This window comes from Gopherus flavomarginatus, chromosome 2 (assembly GCF_025201925.1).
Source record: "Gopherus flavomarginatus isolate rGopFla2 chromosome 2, rGopFla2.mat.asm, whole genome shotgun sequence".
Lineage (NCBI taxonomy): Eukaryota > Metazoa > Chordata > Testudines > Testudinidae > Gopherus > Gopherus flavomarginatus.
The window spans coordinates 118,647,300-118,665,449 of record NC_066618.1 but is presented as its reverse complement, the minus strand read 5'-3'; positions in this window follow the sequence as shown (position 1 = coordinate 118,665,449).

Below are 18,150 nucleotides of genomic sequence, written 5' to 3'. Positions count from 1 at the left end.
ATGTGCGGTTTCAAGTTAAGGTCAAGGCAAGTCGGAGGAAGGGAACTACAATGGTGTACAACTTTTGGAAAAGAAATTCTGAGAAAGTGTGTGTAATTATTACACAAAAACACCCTAGGAAACTGAAACAAGTGGGAAGACAATTGAAGAGCTGAGACTTCTGCTTTCCTCCTAACCTCTGTTAATGTTGTTACCTCATCCTCCCAACCCACCATGTGTCTGTTTCTTCCACATACTGAATCCTCTTTGATTCTGAGCTGTCTGGAGGCATGTACTGTGTTCTTTGTTACTTGTCTGTACAGGGCTTAGCACAATGGGGCCTGATTTTGGTATATAATAATATAACAACAAACACTCAGAAGAAATGGGATGTACAATACTCATAAGTAAATTGCAGGAAATCCAACAAAAAATGTGTATATTTGAGAAAAGCCTATATTAGAAGGTTAAACACACCTGGGATTATATACTCTCCATCTGCAGAAATACCCACTAGAGGGGAAAAGTGCTTGATAAACTCTGTGGAACTGATGGAGTTTTCCAGTCTTAATTTGAAGATATCAAGGGATGGAGACTCCACCATTTCCCTTGATAGTTCATGTGACAAATCAGGAAAACGTCCAGATTATTTCTTATTAGTATTATTTATGACCTCGTTTGCCTTTTCAGAATGCATTTAGTCACATTAAAGGGGGCTGTAAAAGAGGGGCTTTAAAGGAATCCAGGAAGGGTAACACAGTGATACAGAGTATAAAGCAGCCTATCAAGTATCCAGCTGCAAAGGAGGTAAATCAACAATGGCTGGGCCTTCAACTGAGAGAGGGAACTACCTAGCTGGCACCATCCAGATTAAGATGTTTTTTCCTCCCAAGGCTAACCTTGAGGTCAAAAGAGCCTGACCAATTAAAAAGATGGCCCTGGTGCTAAGGGAGGGGGGAAGTGTCAGCTGGCCATGATGTTGACAAACAGACAGGCTGATTGAGAGTCAGGGTCAGCAGCAAACAAGATGTAACTTGGTGCCAGAGAGAGGAGGGGACACCAAGGCTAAATCGTGTCTCCTTAGGGGCTTCAAGAGAATGCCCAGCACAGGAAAGACAATATGCATCTAGGTCTCTGTTATGTTTAAATCTATTTCTCTATGTACCATTTATGCAAAATCATACTTTGTTTTAGAGAAACTGCTTCTGTGTCATTGCACATTATTAGTGGCCACAGGCTCCCAGAGGAGAACTCCAGCAGGATCCAGGGCCACTTGTACTTGCTAGGTAACATGGCTGGCAGGCAGGGAGGTATAACCTGGAGATCCAGTCAGAAAGCAGTTGAGTTGTGGGATCCCATCCCAAAGTGAAATGGAGGTGTGGGCCTGCCACTTGACAGGGATTTGCTTGGGTGATCAGAAAAGGATCTCAGAAGGGACAACCTACCCAAGGACATGACAATTTCTTCAAGTGGTTAATCACCCTCACTGTTAAAAATTAATGCCTTATTTCTAATTTTAATTTAGCCATTGGTTATGGTTGTGCCCTTATCCACTAGATTAAAAAAAAATCCTGGTATTTTCTTCTTGTGTAAGTAGTTATACACCGTAATCTAATCATCCCTGGATCTTCTTCGACGCTAAACAGATTGAGTTCTTAATGTCTTTCACTGTAAGATATTTTTTCCAACCCTTGAATCGTTTTTGTGGCTCTTCTCTGTACTCTCTCCAATTTATCAACATCCTTTTTAAAATGTGACCACCAGTCAGGACACTCTTATTAGACAGAAGGCTCAAAGGGAGAGATAGGAAAGAGAAGAAATAATGTGGGGAAGGAAAATGAGACATAAGGCAGGGGGTGACAGCAGGGACCCAATATTACATCCTGGTTATCATTCAGGATTTGGCTGAAGCTGATGGAGGTGGTGATGTCATCTGGTTCCCTCTCTTTGGCCTGGTCAGGTCAGGCTACCTTTCAGGATCAGGGTAATCAAGGGTCAATTGTGTTATTGTGAATTCTGGGGTTCCAGGACATGGTAGGGGTAGCAGACATGGTGGTAAAGCTCTTGCCTTTCAGTCCACGTGTGTACTGTCCCAAGACCTGTTTAGTGACCTCCAGATGAACAATGTCCAAAAAAGAATGGCAACTTCCTCTCATTGACATTAACAAATCAAAACACATTTTGGTAATTTTGACTTTAAACATTTCCTCTCATTTCTAGAATCTTTCAGTCATGCCAAGTCTTGACTTTACCAGATGCCTTGCAGACCCCTTGTCACAGTTCTTTTAACTTAAACAATCCAATTTGTACCAATCTATTTCTCTCCACCTTTTGCTGATTTTCAGTAACAATTCTTAGTAACAGGCTAAGCTGGATTTTTGTTACTTTGGACAACTTACACTGCAGGCCCCAGCACACCAAACTAGTGGGCTCTCCCTCCAAAAGGAGGATGGTGGAGAGATCCATCTGGCCTAATCGAAAAAGTGGCTGCACACTGGGGATCAGGAGAGACCCTGAAAAGCCCAGTTCTGCTGTCCACACAAGATGCAGAACCTCTGCTCAAGCTTCCCAATCCCATCCATTCACCTCTGCAGTCAAGCCACACTGATCAAAGACTTTCTGTAACCATGGGAGTGCAGGGGAAGGGACAGCCATGCACAGACTGAACCTTCCAAAACTGGAGGTGGTTTCATTTAGGTTTTTCTGCTTCCAATATCTTTACCATGTTCTCCAGAGATAGGGTGGCCAGGAACCATGTATTTCCAAAATGCTTTAGTTTTGAGCAGGTGTTTTGATGTCCTATGCTTCTATTTTGTTATGTTTCTATATAATTGCCCAATCCCGCTCCAACTCAACTCCCACCCTCAATATACACATGCTGCCAGGTCACTATCATCACCCCAAAACCACCCCCAGCCTACAGAAATTCACGTGCAGCCCTGTGCCAGGATGAACTCAGAACCCAGCTACATCTTGTTGGGCTCTACTACATGAAGTGCTTGACCTTTGAATTGATACGTAAAATTTTGGGGGCATCATCTCTTGGTTTGTTTGGTCTGATGCATTCTGGAGGTTTCAGCTGAATAATTTACAGGGGGATACTACAGTGCTAACTAGTACAGAGCAGGACTCCAAGCTCATCTTATTTTGAAGGAGGGTAGCATGGGGCTCCTATGGCAAGGAAAGGCATAGTGAGCAGGAGAAGAAAGGATGCGAAGCCTTTTCTTGTTTGTTTGGCTTCATAATCAGGGACAGCCTGTGAAGGGTTAACTTTCTACTCTAATCTCTCTGATCACATTCAATTTGACTTTTCTGTTCCAAAACAGGGTCGCTGCATCCTTGCTGCATGGAGCTGCCAAGCATAGGTCTGGACGAAGCTTTTAGACACCAGCTTCTCCCCCTCCTCCCCAAGCGCCCATCTACTCACATAGAGTTGACAGTATGGTGCCGAGAATGCTGACAAAATACAGACCAATTACACATAGCACACTTTTAAATAGTGACTCAATTCCTTTGTGTTAAGGATTTAGTGAAAAATATCCTGGGTTTTGCATCACAATCATGGCACATTATAAAGTGGTACATTTTAGAACATGATGGTGATTTTTGAAAAATTATTCATGAAGAGCAAAGCATCTTCATTGACAAGTACACTGAAGATCAGGAAAGCAGAAAGAAACTAGACCTTTAAAAAAGTGTTTCCGCTCCCTTTGAGGCTACAGCCTGTGGTTTCAGTTGAGGTACCTGTTGTGGCAAGATATTCAGATGAAATTACAAACAGCCTCATGTGTTGAAAGCTAAGTGAAGGGAAGAGGAATTTCCAGTGGAAAATATGATTGAATGGAGATATGTTCACTTGGAGAAGTCTTTTCATAAGGTACAGCAAATGATTAGAGCTATATGTCCATCTTATTTTCCATGCCATGAGCCACAGTCTACACTATTGTTCATGCCAAATAAATTTCATAAAGTGAATGTTGAGCACATAAAAGGAGCTTGCCTTCTTCTAGAGAAACTCACCAACCTGCCTACTCATTTTGTGGTCGGCAAGCATCTCTGAATCTCCCAGCACTTTGCAGTGTGACTCATGCCAGAGCTCTGGGTGCTGTATAATAGACTTCAGGCTATAGCTGCATAAACACCAATGCATACCACTCTTCAGCAACACTAAAGAATCAGCCGTACATTATTTAAAAGAATATCCTGCAACCAGTGATTACTTTTAAAACATATTATTTTACAATGGTCTGGCCAATTTGGAATTAAAACATAGAAGCCTAGCTCTTGATAGGATTTTTTAAAACTTAGGAGATGGTATGTACAGTAAATATAATACTGGTTTGAAGCCAACCCCCTTCAAACACTGAGAGTGGGACTTTGGTGGAATGGGGAAGCAAGAATTTGCATATTCATTTATTAGAATGTCAAGAATTTTCATATCTGAGAGTTTCTTTTCCAGCAACAGTCACGAAATATTTTGATCAAGAACTTGTCAATCTGTCCATAGATTTTTTAAAACCTGAATAATCTGAGACTGGTGGTTAGCATGGCATCTTGAAGGAAACATTATGGGAGGTGGGGATGATCAGGAAAAGGGCAAAGGTAACAGATAGGTAATTTTTTTTAAGTCAAGTGTCATAACATTGTTCTTTGTCACAAATAACCTGTTTTTTGTGTGTGGGGGGGTTCATTTTAATGCAAATAGCTAGAGCTGTGTTTGTGGTAAGATAGTAAGGGACTGATTGGAAGACTGTAGGTGCTGTGTCAGATATGACCTTTGTTAACCCAACCTCTCACTCCAAGACAAGTTAGTTTTTCTTTCACCTTGCAGGAGTAGGTATTATCTTCATTCCCAGGGAAATTTAAGTTCTTGGGGGGTTCACTGATCTGATCCTTTGTGCCATGGCAGTTTTGTTGCCGAGTGCTTGCTCTTTAGCCTTGTATGCAGCCCTAAGTTTAATTTGTCAGCTCGTGGCAAAAATGGTGTAACTGTTAATCATCACAGCTATCTATGGGAGTCAGAAATGGAACACAAAAAGCCTATGGCAGCCATGACAAACACTTTTTTAATCATCTCTTAAATGTGTAGCCAATACAATTGAAAATTGCCCATACGCAGCTGGAGGTATTTGAATCAGTTATATAATTGAGTCCCTCTGGTTTTTGGAGTGGCCTTCTGGAGAACACTGAACAGCTGCAGATCCAGAGCAGCAACGCCCTGGTAGGACAGTACTATCAGATGCTGTCCACAACCATTGATGAGTTGGCCCCTCCTCCCCAACAAAATCCTATTAGGTCACCATCGGTCATCAATATCCTGTTGTAGATAAAATTAGGAGGCAAAAGAGCAGAATGCTTCTGGTAAAAAAGTAAATCAGAATGCCTTTGGCTGTGGGAAAGGAGTTTATACAATTCTGTCACTGACGCGAGAAAAACTATAAGAAAGGCTTCTCCTCTTTTGCAATTTAATCGGCTATATCATGACGAGCAGATTTTTTCCAGATTTAACCAAGTCAGACTGTCTCCACACAATTTCAGATTTCAGTACTTCACTTGCTACAAAGCACTATCATTAGGGTGACCAAACATCCCGTGTTCGCTGGGACAGTCCCTCTTTTAAACCCTGTACCAGTCGTTCCAACCTTTTTTGGGCAAAAGTGGGCATCTGTCCTGTTTGCTCTTGCCAACTTGATCAGCTGGCAAAAGCAAATGGGACAAATGCCCATTTTTGTCAAAAAAGTCAGGTTTGGAGTGTGGTGGGATGAGCAGCAATGCCAGCCCCACGTAGGGGGGAAGGCCGGGCTCATGCGGTGGGCAGGCAGGGCTCGAGCGAGCAGCAACATCAGCCCCAGCCTAGCGTGGGGTTGGGGGGCAGGGCTCAGGCAAGAAGCTTGAGCCAGCCCTGCCTGGGGGGTGGTGCTAAAAGGGGGATTGGGCTAGCCCCATGCAGCGTCCCGTTTCCTTTTGGGTAACATGGTCACCCTAACTATCATTCTACCTTGCAGAAAGATGAAAGGTATATAAGATCATCTCTCCAACTGCCTGGAGCCAAAGGGGAGAAAACCACTTCAATTTCTCTTAAGTGGGCTCTGATCTTGCAGCTAGATCTTGTAAAAGCAGCAAAGAATCCTGTGGCACCTTATAGACTAACAGACGTTTTGGAGCATGAGCTTTTAAAATTAGATCTTGTGCCTCCTCAGAGTCCCATTTTCATTGGTCTGATGGCAGAACCAGGACTCTAGTTTATCCTAGTCTCACAAGGTGAAGTGTTGAAATCTGTACAAGAAAGCCTATGGCACTATATAGAAATTGGATCCTTGCTCCCTAGTACCTGTGAGGCCATCAGAGAACACATATGATCAGAATTAAAAAAAACAACAACAATCTCAAACCATGGACAAGAACAGCTAAAATGAATTTATTTCAAATCTAATCATACTGCAGAATTGTTTTGTGGTATTTGCCTAGCTTTGTATATTACTTTACTTTCTCTCATGATTTGATGCACTGAAAGAACAGCTGACTTGATAATGTAGATGGTCTTTGTGTTTTAAACCAAAGGATGGAAGGCAAGACACTTGTCACAAAGGTCCTAAAAGCAGCAATAATGACTGTAGGGTCTTATAATGGGCTCTAGAGTGTCTGCAGGGCTTCAAAGTCTCTAGGTAAATATGGTAACTATTAGGCTCATAGATTTACTGGAGAATGGAGAAGAAAGTGATATTAGAGGTCTTTTTGATCATTGTAACATAAAATTTGATGATAATAAAGTGAGATAATGATTCACTCTCTATTGGAAATGCTTTTACAGTTCCACAAAGATGGATAAAACAATGAAGCAGACAGAAAATAATATTCTAACTAGCATATTTGAGGAAAAGATTTGGAGTGGTACAACAGGAATGGAGGAATTGTTCTAACTATAAGGGTAGTTAAGTACCGGAACAGGTTACCAAGGAATGTTGCGGAATCTCCATCACTGGTGGTTTTTAAGAACAGATAACACAAACACCTGTCAGGCGTGCTCTAGGTATATCTGGTCCTGCCTCTCAAGGTCTCTTCCAGCCCTATACTTCTATGATTCTGCATATAATCCCATGGAGAACTTTTCTTCCCTGTTTGCTCAGGACAAAACTTAGGCTTTTGTCCCACTTAAAAGAAATGTATTTGATATTCATTTGGAAGTAGTGATTTGTGCTCCACTAATCTTTGAGTGAAGTGCACTGGGAAATATATCACTTTGGAGGAAACAACGCAGAAGTGCATTTATTAGAAAGTATCAACAAAATCTGAAAGAACACTTCAGATTGTGATTTAATTGAATTTGGGATGTAGCTGAAGGAAAAACCTCTACCACATACTCTAGAAGAGCAGTTCTCAAAATTGTGGTCCATTGACCACTGGCAGTCCACAGAAAGCTGCCTGGTCCTTGTTTCCAGCTACTAAATTGTGCTTAAGTCAGCTTAAAACTAATTAAATATTTTCCTATTGTTACATTTCCACATAAGCAGCTGCAGTTACCACAGAGATACTGTGTGGTGGTGACAAGAACGGGAGGAGGTCTGTTTAAATGTGAATGGGAAAGGGGTGCTGCTTCACACTCTGAAAAAGTTTAAGAACCCACATCTTAGAACTCAGTAACGGTTGGGAAGATGAAAACAGTGTGCATATAGTATAACACTGCAGATTCGAGTCTCGAGTATTTGAAGAGTAACACACTGTAGCAGCCTTGGCTTTACCTTAATATTGAAAATGTAGCTCATGTTTTGTATGCCAATTATGTATGGAATCTGAACCTGTCAGAAACACCCGTTTTTGACACTTTAATTGCAATGACATTGCCCTAGTGTTGGTTATAATTACTGAAAATTCAAACACTGTCATTAATTTGCTATTACCGATCACTTTTGAAAGTCTTTTAGGCTTTCTCCTGTATATAATGAAGCTGAAGATAATACGCTTTCTACTCGCCCTTGTTGGAAGAATTTGATTTAACTTTGATTTCTTTAAAAGAGTTTGTACTATTGCTTTTGTGAAAATCAAAGTAGTTAGCATTTTTTTTAACTTTCTTTCTTCTCCATCATATAAATAAAGAAAAATCTTTTAGCGGATAGCAAGTAAGTGTTACTCTTTTAAACATAATTATTTCTTGATGCAAGGCCTTTCTATTAGAATTCCAGCTGTGCAAATAATTGATTTTTTGATTTGCTGGCTGTTCCAAAAAATGTTTTTTTTTTAAAAAGTTAAAGGGGAAAACCAAAAAGTTTAAAAAATCCTAATTTCAGGTTGAGCTAAACATTTGGTTCAACTCAAAATAAAATGTTTTGTTTCATTCTTGAGCTTTATTAAAAATTTATTTTTTTAAATGAAATTGAAGTAAATTTCTAAATGAAAGAAAAACTTTTTGTTTTGAAAAATGTCAAATCGAAACATTTCAATATTGTTGGAAGTTTTTGTTGTTCAGGGATTTTTTTAATGACTGAAACAATTTGGTGAATTTGATATGAATTTGTGAAATGTTTTGGTTGACCTGAATCTCCATTTTTCAGCAAAAAAAGGTTCGGATGAACAATTTCACCCACCTCTAATTATGATATTTTCTTCTGTTCTTATGGAGTCATGGCTATTTAACATACTGAATAATGGACTTCATGAATGCAGAGAAACCAAGTGTCCATTGATTCAATGAATGCTGCTAGTTGCTCGTCACTTTTGAAAATCTGGTCAATAGGACCAAATCCTGCATGTCCCTCTCAAGAAAATCTTAATGAAGTCAATGGGAAGTTTCTCCACGGTAAGATGCACAGGATGGATTCTGAGCTCTCCCTGAAATGTACTATCTGGAGGTTTTTAACCTTAGAAGGGAGTTCGCCTTCTCATACAGATCTGGTGGGGCAGTCCAGCCCCTGTGGTTCCAAGCCCCCAGGTTAGCTGATATATACACTGTCTTTTTGCTCCTAAATTCATCTTTCCAAGAAGGTTACAAATTTTTAATTCTTATGTTTGAATTCTGGCCTTTAATCATGCACCCCATGATGCATGACTGAATTATTGTATACAAAATAAACACTGTTCTGTTGTCATGACAGAAATGCCAGCTGTAGCCCAGTATTAAATGCTGACTTCCAATTAGGTGCTTTGAAGAAAATACCATTCACAGGGCTAATTAATTTACTTCCTCTGTAACTATCTACAGGTAGGAAAAGCATATTTGGAAACCTTTATCAACCCCATAAAGCCTGATCATTGACAGATTTTAAAAGCAAGGATAAAGTTTTTACTGAAGAGCAGATTTTTCCCAAATAATTTTTGATAACCTCAGGCATAGTCTACACTACAAAGTTTTGCCAGCATAGCTATGTCAGCTAGGATCATGGAAAATATCACACTCACAAGCCAACATAGCTCTTCCCACTTAACTTCTGCTGTAGACACAATCATGTCAACAGAAGATTCCATGCGGCTTAGCTAATATCATCTGGGGAGGTGATGTAGCTATGGGATCTGAAGAACTCCTGTTGGCTTATGCATTATTTCTAATAGAGAACTCTGCTGGCATAGCTATCCCAACAAAGGCTCTGTAGAGCAAACAAGCCCTGTGAGAAGTCTAACCAAGAGATTTTTTGACAAAATAAGACCTGAAGGAGAAAAGAAGTATTTTTCCTGTGCTATCCCGAATTTTAACAACCATTTACCATCTCTCTAACAAAGGCTTTGTTCACAGCATGCTACAAATGTGCACACACACATTTCTTTAGAGTTATGACACCAATACTCAGAGTTCTTTAAAAGACTAAAGGCAATAATGTTAAAATATTGCAGGTCAGAACATAAATGCATGGAGACCAGGAAGTGGTGCCTACGAACTGAAGCATATAAGGTATGGGGAAAGGCCCAGTGTGCTTTGATACCTGAGCTGAATGAAGAAGTGCCAAGTCTCCGATCCTGTAGCTGTTTTGTACACACAGCTTACACTGAATCAATGGCAGTTCTATGCTAGGTATGGCTATAGGACTGGGCCTCCTATATGTTGCAGTCATGTGTACAAAGCCACTTAGGCACATGCTGTGCTATCTGTAATATTCAGCTACGCCCTAGGCTGCTTCAGTGGTACTCTTGCAGCACTTAAGTCTGAAACTCCTTGTATTTAGGATCAATTTTTATAGTGGGGGTGCTGGAAGCCAATCAAATTTGGCTGTCCTCACCTCTGTCTGCATCTACAGAGGGCAGATGGGTCTAACCTGAGGGGTGCTATGATGCTGTGTTATAGGTTGCAGTGCCTGGAGTGGGAAGCCAGATGGGTCACAGAACCCTTGTACTTCAAGCTGGTGGGGTATTGCCACACCTCCTGCACCCCTAGATCCTGTGCTATTCTTCATGTTTGCTGAGCTCCTGTATTTCAGAGCAAGAAAGATACCACCTGAGTCTGTTATTACAGGCGTTTACAGAAAAACTGGTGAGACTGCATTGAGTCCCAGTGGCTGCTGGGAGATGTAGTTCATTCAACTGGAGGAATCCCAGACTTCCTCTTCAAAATATTTACTGTTTATAGACACAACTATTTTCTATTTGTTAGAGCTGCAGATTGGGAGAGAGGAGACACTGCACTGATGCTATGTGACCAGAAGTTAGTCAGCCTTCCTAGATGGAGCTCTTCTGCCCCCTTTAGATAGGCAAGTGGGACTGCCCTTGAACCACAGTCTCCAGCACATAAGAAAATCAGTATCTCATTTCAAGACAAGGATATAAGCTGGACTAGTGTCTATAAATTCATATTCTGTCACGATGGCTAGCTCTGTAAAGACATCCGGGAGGAGAGTCTGTAACAAACTGACGCCTGCAGTGTAATAGAGGAGACCTCCGAAATAAGTTGTCCCAGAAAGGAAGAAGCTGCAGAAGTGAAAGCAGGTGTTTTATTATATTATCTGGAAGTTTTAATTGGAGGCATTAATCAACAATGACGAGGAAGAGCCGGTAGCTGTTGGGAGGGAGGATGCAATTCACACCTAGGGGCAGCAGAGTATACGCTGTACTCGGAAAAAGGCCATACTCTGTGGTGCCACCAGGCAGGGTCTTTGACTCACCCATGGGGCAGCCAGGAGCTTAATGGGTAATACCAAGTGCCAGAAATAGCAAAGCATAAAGCAGAGAGGGTGGAGGCACATGATGGGGCAGCCTATCCAGTTCTATCAAGATAGGTAGGCAGCAGTGGAGGTTCCTTTGCAGGTGGAGGGAGACCAGCAAGAGAAGAGGCAGCACAAGAAAAAGAGCTGTGGCAGCCCCAGCTGGAGCCAGAGCAGTTGTGTCAGCATGCAGCCCCGGGGAGCTAAGCAGAGGTACAACCAAGTTCTAATCATTCCTTCCGGCGTGGGAAGAGGATCATGGCTATTTCCTGATTACCTCTGAACAAATATATAGAATTATTATGTGGGAGGTGGCATCTGCTTCTCACACCATATGCTGCTCTTTTTGGAGAAGGCCTTACAAGTGTGTATCTGCCTAAATGCAGCACATGATGAGAGTGAAAGTGGCCTTGTTGAAAAAATGTTAACAGACACCATAGGATGATAATAAAATAATAATAAAAAATAAAACTTTGCACTTATATAGTAACTTCTATCATAGGATCTTTACAAATATACATGGCTTAAGCAATCTCTTCAGATTTATATTAAGCTGAATATTATTATGACAGAGTGGTACTATAAATAGACAGGAAGGGTGGATGCTGTCATTTTTCAGGATATGGCTGAGGTGCTTGGTTACAGCAATGTCACACAGTTCACTTCACTTTGAGACCCTGGATAATATTCAGTTTCCCCATCACTGCTGTCAAAGGCACCATGTTAATTGACAGAAGGTCAAATCCTGCTTTCAGTTACATCCATTCAATCTCACTGAAATCACTCAGTGGTACTACACTAGTGAAAGCGAGGGCATGTTTATCCAATCCTATCAATACTAGACCTGTACCCAGAAGGAAAGTGACCAGAGCCAGCAAGGCAACCCACACTCAGGAGTCGGTGGATACTGTCCCTGAACACAAAAGAAGCTATACCCTAAGAAATAAGATCAAGAAATAAGAACCTAGGATGGCACGAAGACAATTATTGTGCAATTCCCCTTTGGGATGCTAATCTTCAGGGTCTTCAGCCTTTTAGAAGACTCAGCCCAGGGCTCTCCTGTAGTTAATGCCATAATTAATGTGTTTTTGACTGTGCACAGGTGCTAAGAGATCATGACATAGGTATTTTTTAAAAAAAAAACTTTAAAAATAAATCAATAAGAATGACTTTGCAATTGGTAGATGCTAAGGGTGAGATTCACAAAGGTACTTAGGCACCTAAACCCAAGATTTAGGCACCTGAGTCTCAGGTTGAGGTGTGTAAATCCCAGATTGGCTCCACTTCAACTTAAAAAAAATCCTGCCAAACTCTTTAGGCACTAAACTCACTCGGTGCCTAAGTTGCTGCCTCTGAGCATAAGTGCTATTAACTGGAGTTTGTGCTGAAAGAACTTCTGCCAAGATCCTCAAAAACAGACAATTCAGAAGGAGGCAGGAGGTGTGCCACAAAGAGGTTTTTCAAATCTCAGACCACAAACTTCATAAATTGAGGCATGAGAAGAACATATATACATTGTTTCTGGTTGTTGATGGTACCTCCAGAATACAGTGTCCTGGATGAGCCCCATCCTATGCTATCTCCCTGGGCTTTAAAAGCTGTTAAAATTAATGTTTTTGTGGAAGAAGCTTAATGAAGGAGAGGTTGAGGTGTTTTTGATGTTTATCCAAGCTACCCCTTATTCCTCTTTAGACAAATTTTTATTCCCACTTAGCTTTAATATTTATAGTGCAAGTGCTGTATATGAAAAGGAATTGAGCCACTGTATGTGTGACCTGCAAGATGGTTTTCTCAAAAAGAAATTTTGAAGAAAGCCTTTCAGCAGAGGAAGACTGGACACTTGCCAAACACGGCCCAAACATACAAACAACACAGATTGCTGTTGTGTAGAAAAGGGGAGATGTGAGGGTCTATTGCTAGACAATGGACATCTAAAAGTTTAATTACTAACCAGCAGGTTTTCAAGTCTGTTCCTAATGATCCCTTAGAAAATGCGCTAATTACCCATGTTAGAGAATCTGTTCCAGCTTGCACTTAGCTGTGATGCTCAGGGTACCTTTCCCAAACCTGAAGAAGAGCTCTATGCAGCTCTAAAGTTTGTCTCTCTCACCAGCAGAAGTTGGTCCAGTAAAAGATATTATTTACTCACCTTGTCACTCTACTATCCTGGGACCAACAGGGCTAGAACAACACTGCATATAGCTTCCATTCAGTCAGTCTTACATTTCAGAGTATTACACAGAAAAACAGGACACCACCTCTTGGCTTGAAGTGGTTTCCATTATGTACAGGGTTTGCAGTTGGTTCAATGGCTCTCTTAGCACCTCCACCATACAAATTGTTCCAGCTCCCCTGAACATTGGTCCATATCAGATTTAGTAAGTGAATACATATATATATATATTGCAGCCCAATATATCAAATAGGCTTTCAGTGACTGTTCAGCAAACTCTCAATGAATGTTGAGACTGTAGAAATGTTTCAGTATTTCCTTTCAGCCATCAAAAGGAAGGAGGAGGGGATCTGGATTGCACCATCTGCTTTTATACATGTAACAGATCGCCTTTAATCTGCCAATAATTCATAGTTGATGTAAACTAGATTAATGTTAAGAGAGAATTATAAGAATATATGAGTCCTCTGTCTTCAAAATCAGGGGCTTGACAGACAGAGAACTGATCTGAAGATGTTGCCTCCTTCTAAGACAATTAACATTCAAAAGCCTGGCTGTTAAGGTAGACTAAAGAGCAGGCCCTTCTGGGAGTGAGGAACACTTATCTGGTCATAAGACATGGAGGGGGCCTGGTAGACAACTATTGTGTGGTTATGCCTTCAAAATAACACTTTAATTTGTAAAGGTGGTGCAGGAAAAACAGGAACCAAGACTGTGAATAGAATCCTGGGTTTGGGAAACATGCAATGACTGTCATGTCATCCTCCTCGAAGAGTACACTGTGGAAATTCCCTTGAGGGGGAAGGTCACATGGGGGGAGGTGCCTGAAAAGTGTAAGTGAGTGACACTGGGGAGACCAAGAGGGTGACAAGACAACACCTTGGATGAAATCCTGACTTCACTGAAATCAGTGGGAGTTTTGTCATTGACTTCAATGAAGCCAGGATTCTACCTTACTACCCAAGGCTAGGGTTTCTTCTGATAAGCTGGCCTGACTATTAGCCCGGGAGAAAGGGACCTGAGAGAGGCATTCTCTAGGGGCGCAAGGTTGTGCTTGCTGTGATTTCTCAGACCCTGATATATATAAGGTTTCCAGTGTCTAAGACTGACCAAAATATGTGGAGAGGGTAAGGGAGAGGGGATGTAGCAAAAAGAAATTGTTTTTTTTCCTATTTTTCATTTTTCATAGAAATGTCCAACTTTTTCAAATATTCCAAGTAGCTGGGCTAGAGAAGAGGGAACCCAGGAATCCAGCCCCGTTCTGTATCTCTAGTACCTCCTATGGACATATGGGTTTAATTTTCTGGTGAACTAGGTGGAAATGAGGAATCACTGAAGGTTTCTTTGTATTGTGTCCAATTTTATTTCACCATTGTGCAATCAAGGGACTCTGAGTCTTGGATCCATTTATTTTGAAACCTCGCTACACCTTTTTTCTGTGGCCTTCATTAAATAAGTACATATTCACATAGTAGGTCTGGCATACTTCCCAATTCTTCTCATCCATTTTAGCAAATCTGGCCATTCCAGGGCTACTGTTACACTGGGACCAAACCGTGTCATGAGTAAGTGTCTAATTTATGGGTATTGGCAAAATTGATATTTTTGGAGGCAAAATTGTTGTTGCAACTCCTCAAATAATTAATAATAATAATACTTAACTCTTATACTGGGCTTTTCATCAGTAGATCTCACAGTTCTTCACATTCTTCAATGTAATCATCCTCACAACACCCCTGCGACATAAGGAAGTGCTATGATCCCCATCTCATAAGCAGGGAGCTGAGGCGCAAAGAAGCTAGTGACTTGCCCAATGCTACACAGGAGCTCTGTAGTGAGTGAGGAGTCAAACCTGGGTCTCTCACTTTTTAGGCTAATGCTCTAACATCAGCAATATCACATTAGGGGTTAGAGGTGATGGAATAGTCTCTTCTAGCCATTGTTTCTATATTGTATGCAAGTCTCTGACTTTCCCTACAGCACGGAATTCTCACATAACAATGATGAAATTTACATTTTGCAATGGAAGCCAAAGTCCTAATACTACAATAGTGAAAATCACCTTCTTTTCCCAAGATAGAGAACCAGGCAGTGGATTAAGTGCTATGGCAGCTCTTGCATGAGTAGCATAAAAAGGAAGGGAAGAACCTCAGAAATTTAGAACATTTGGTCATCAGCTTCAGAACCATTTGACAGATGACTCTGGAATGGTGGGGTGTATGGGGAGCTCTGTTGACTGGCTGGGTGAACCAGTGCTGGAGACAGTTACAGCCTGATGTCATTGCTGTATGATGACAATTTTTGGCTCTGCAGGTATTTCTTCCATCAGACCTGCTGAGTTCTTAGTGCCATCTCCCCCTCATTTCATATGTCTGGTTTCTATTTTCTTTGTTGTTGTTTTCTTTGAGATTTCTTACAATATAAAAACGAGAACAAAAGTAAAATATTATATGCTATGCTAAATCTGGCTTGATATTATACTTCCCTTTGTACATTCATTTCACTGTAGTTCTTATCTTTCTTTCTGATTGCCTTCACACACCTAAAACATGTCATGAAACAATCATTTTACTATAACTCTGGTAAACGGTGTGGCCTAGTGACTAGACAACTGGTCCAAGACTCAGGAGACTAGAATTCTATTGCCAGCTCTGCCACTGACCTACTGGGTAACCTTGGGCACATCACCTCTCCATGCCTCAGTTTCCCCATATGTAAAATGGGGGTAATTATACTGAACACCTTTCTAAAGTGCTTGAAGACGTACTGATGAAAAGCGCTATATAAGAGCTGGATATTCTTTTATTATTATTATTTAACTGTTACTCAGGAAATTTCCCACAGATAGTTGCAAATACATGAAACAACCTTCAATCTGTAAGAGGAAGCAGTGCAGGAAGGGCAACTTAGTCCTTCCCCTCGGAATTCTCAGTCAATAAAGGCACAGCCTAAGGAGCCCTCTCCCCTAAGTTGTATTCCTTTCAAGGCTTTGGTCCTTCAGATATGTGTAAAATGGCTAGTGACCGCAGATGAGAAATGAATTTAAGACGTGGAAGGTGACATCAGACCACTTTTATCTTGTCAATAATATTGAAAGTTTAAACTAAGGAAATCTACATATAGTGGCATAATAAATAGGCTTAAACTTTGTGTGCCCAAAGCCAAACCTGCTTAACTTACTGATTTGTATTATGGAAAGGGAAAAAATGGAAAGACATCATCAATGTAGCTGCTTAATGTTTTATTCCTGGCTGGGTAGTTGGACCAGAAAAATAACAGCTTTACTTTTGGCTGTTAGCATTTAATGATTCAATGTTAGCAGCCAAGAAGTAAGCTGCTAACCATCCTCCTCTTCTTCACAGTGTTTTCTTCTTTATTTGATCTAAATCTGTCCTTCGCATATGGGAAGAGCAGTCAGAATCACAGGGATCAAATTCTGACTTCACAGGAAATACCATCAGAATGACTTACAAGATTTTTTTTTAAATGTGGTTGTGCTGTTCCCCATTCTTCTCGACAGCTTGGTTTCCTCTTCTTTTTAGATACCTTTATATTACTAACGTCCCCCTGATTTCAACAAGTCACAGCTCTTTCTTCTTCATGAAACTTCCCCCAAAGACAAGCACTTTCAGAGCTGTGCTGCAGTGTACTAGCTGCTCTGTGTGTCACCACTGCCCTCTGCTAGGCAGAATAAACCTGCTCTAGAATTTGTGATTTTCTGATCCTCAAATGTCCTTCCTGGAAAGCCCCAACAAACTGACACCACATGAACAGTTTGTCTCAAGTTAAAAATATTTTATTAATGTCGCTTTCCCATAGATCTAAAATTTCCCTTAAACATGGCAGATCCTGATACGAAAAAATCAGATTTAAGCAGTGTAGGAACTTCTCCTACAAAATATCTCATGTAATAAACTAAGCATGTGCTGTGCCTGCTGTATTTGGGACAAGTACATGAAGCTCTATCAGTTCGTATCCCCCTTTAGCACTATGTGTTTTCTGCGCAGAGTAAAAAAAATTCTTGTCTTTCCTCTCCAGGGTGAGACAGTCATAACATTGAAGGAACTGCCTGCTATACAAATTCACCAACCAGTGTACAGTGCAGTGTGTTCTTTATCTAGAGTTTTCCCTATGGCCAAATGTGGAGATTAGCCTTAGTCCCTTATTTTTTTTAATGCCACTGGCTGATGTGCAACTACCTATGACTGCTCCTTAATCTTATCATCTTGAATGGGGGCCTCAACATCAAAGTCTCCTGCAAAGCCCATGGCAGAAGAGACTCTAGTCAATTTCCAGCTCTCTCTGAATAGGAAATCAAAAGAATCAATGTGTTTCCAAGATTCTCTGTCAGAACTGGAGTTGGAAGAAGAAACTGAGGAGGGTCTTCTATTTCCTCAGTAGAAATAGTACCTGTTCCTGGTCCTTCTCTTTCTAACGATTTGGCTCTATCAGAATACTCCTTTCAAGAGTCTGGATCACTCAGAGGATTGGGAATAGGATAAATAACCTCTCTCTTCTGAGTAAAAGATTCCAATTGGCACTGGGTGGCAAGTGATCAAATCTTGTTACAACCTGATAACACTTTTGTTGTCTGCGGGAATTCAGTTGGTGATCTCACTCCTATTAGACAACTGGCCACAACCAGCTATTAAACCAATGATTGGCATCCTCATTGGCAGTGTCAGCTGCGAGTCTGAGGACATGGAAACCTAACTGCCCTCGAGCATGTTGAGCTGGTTGCTCTAGGTCAGGGTACAGGCCTACCCTTAGGTCAATGTAAGATGCTTGCACTGCCATTTTGCTTTCTGTTCTTCATTCTCCCAGAGAGGCAGTCTCAATGTACTGCTTCAGTGCTGTTTTCAGAATCAGTAATGG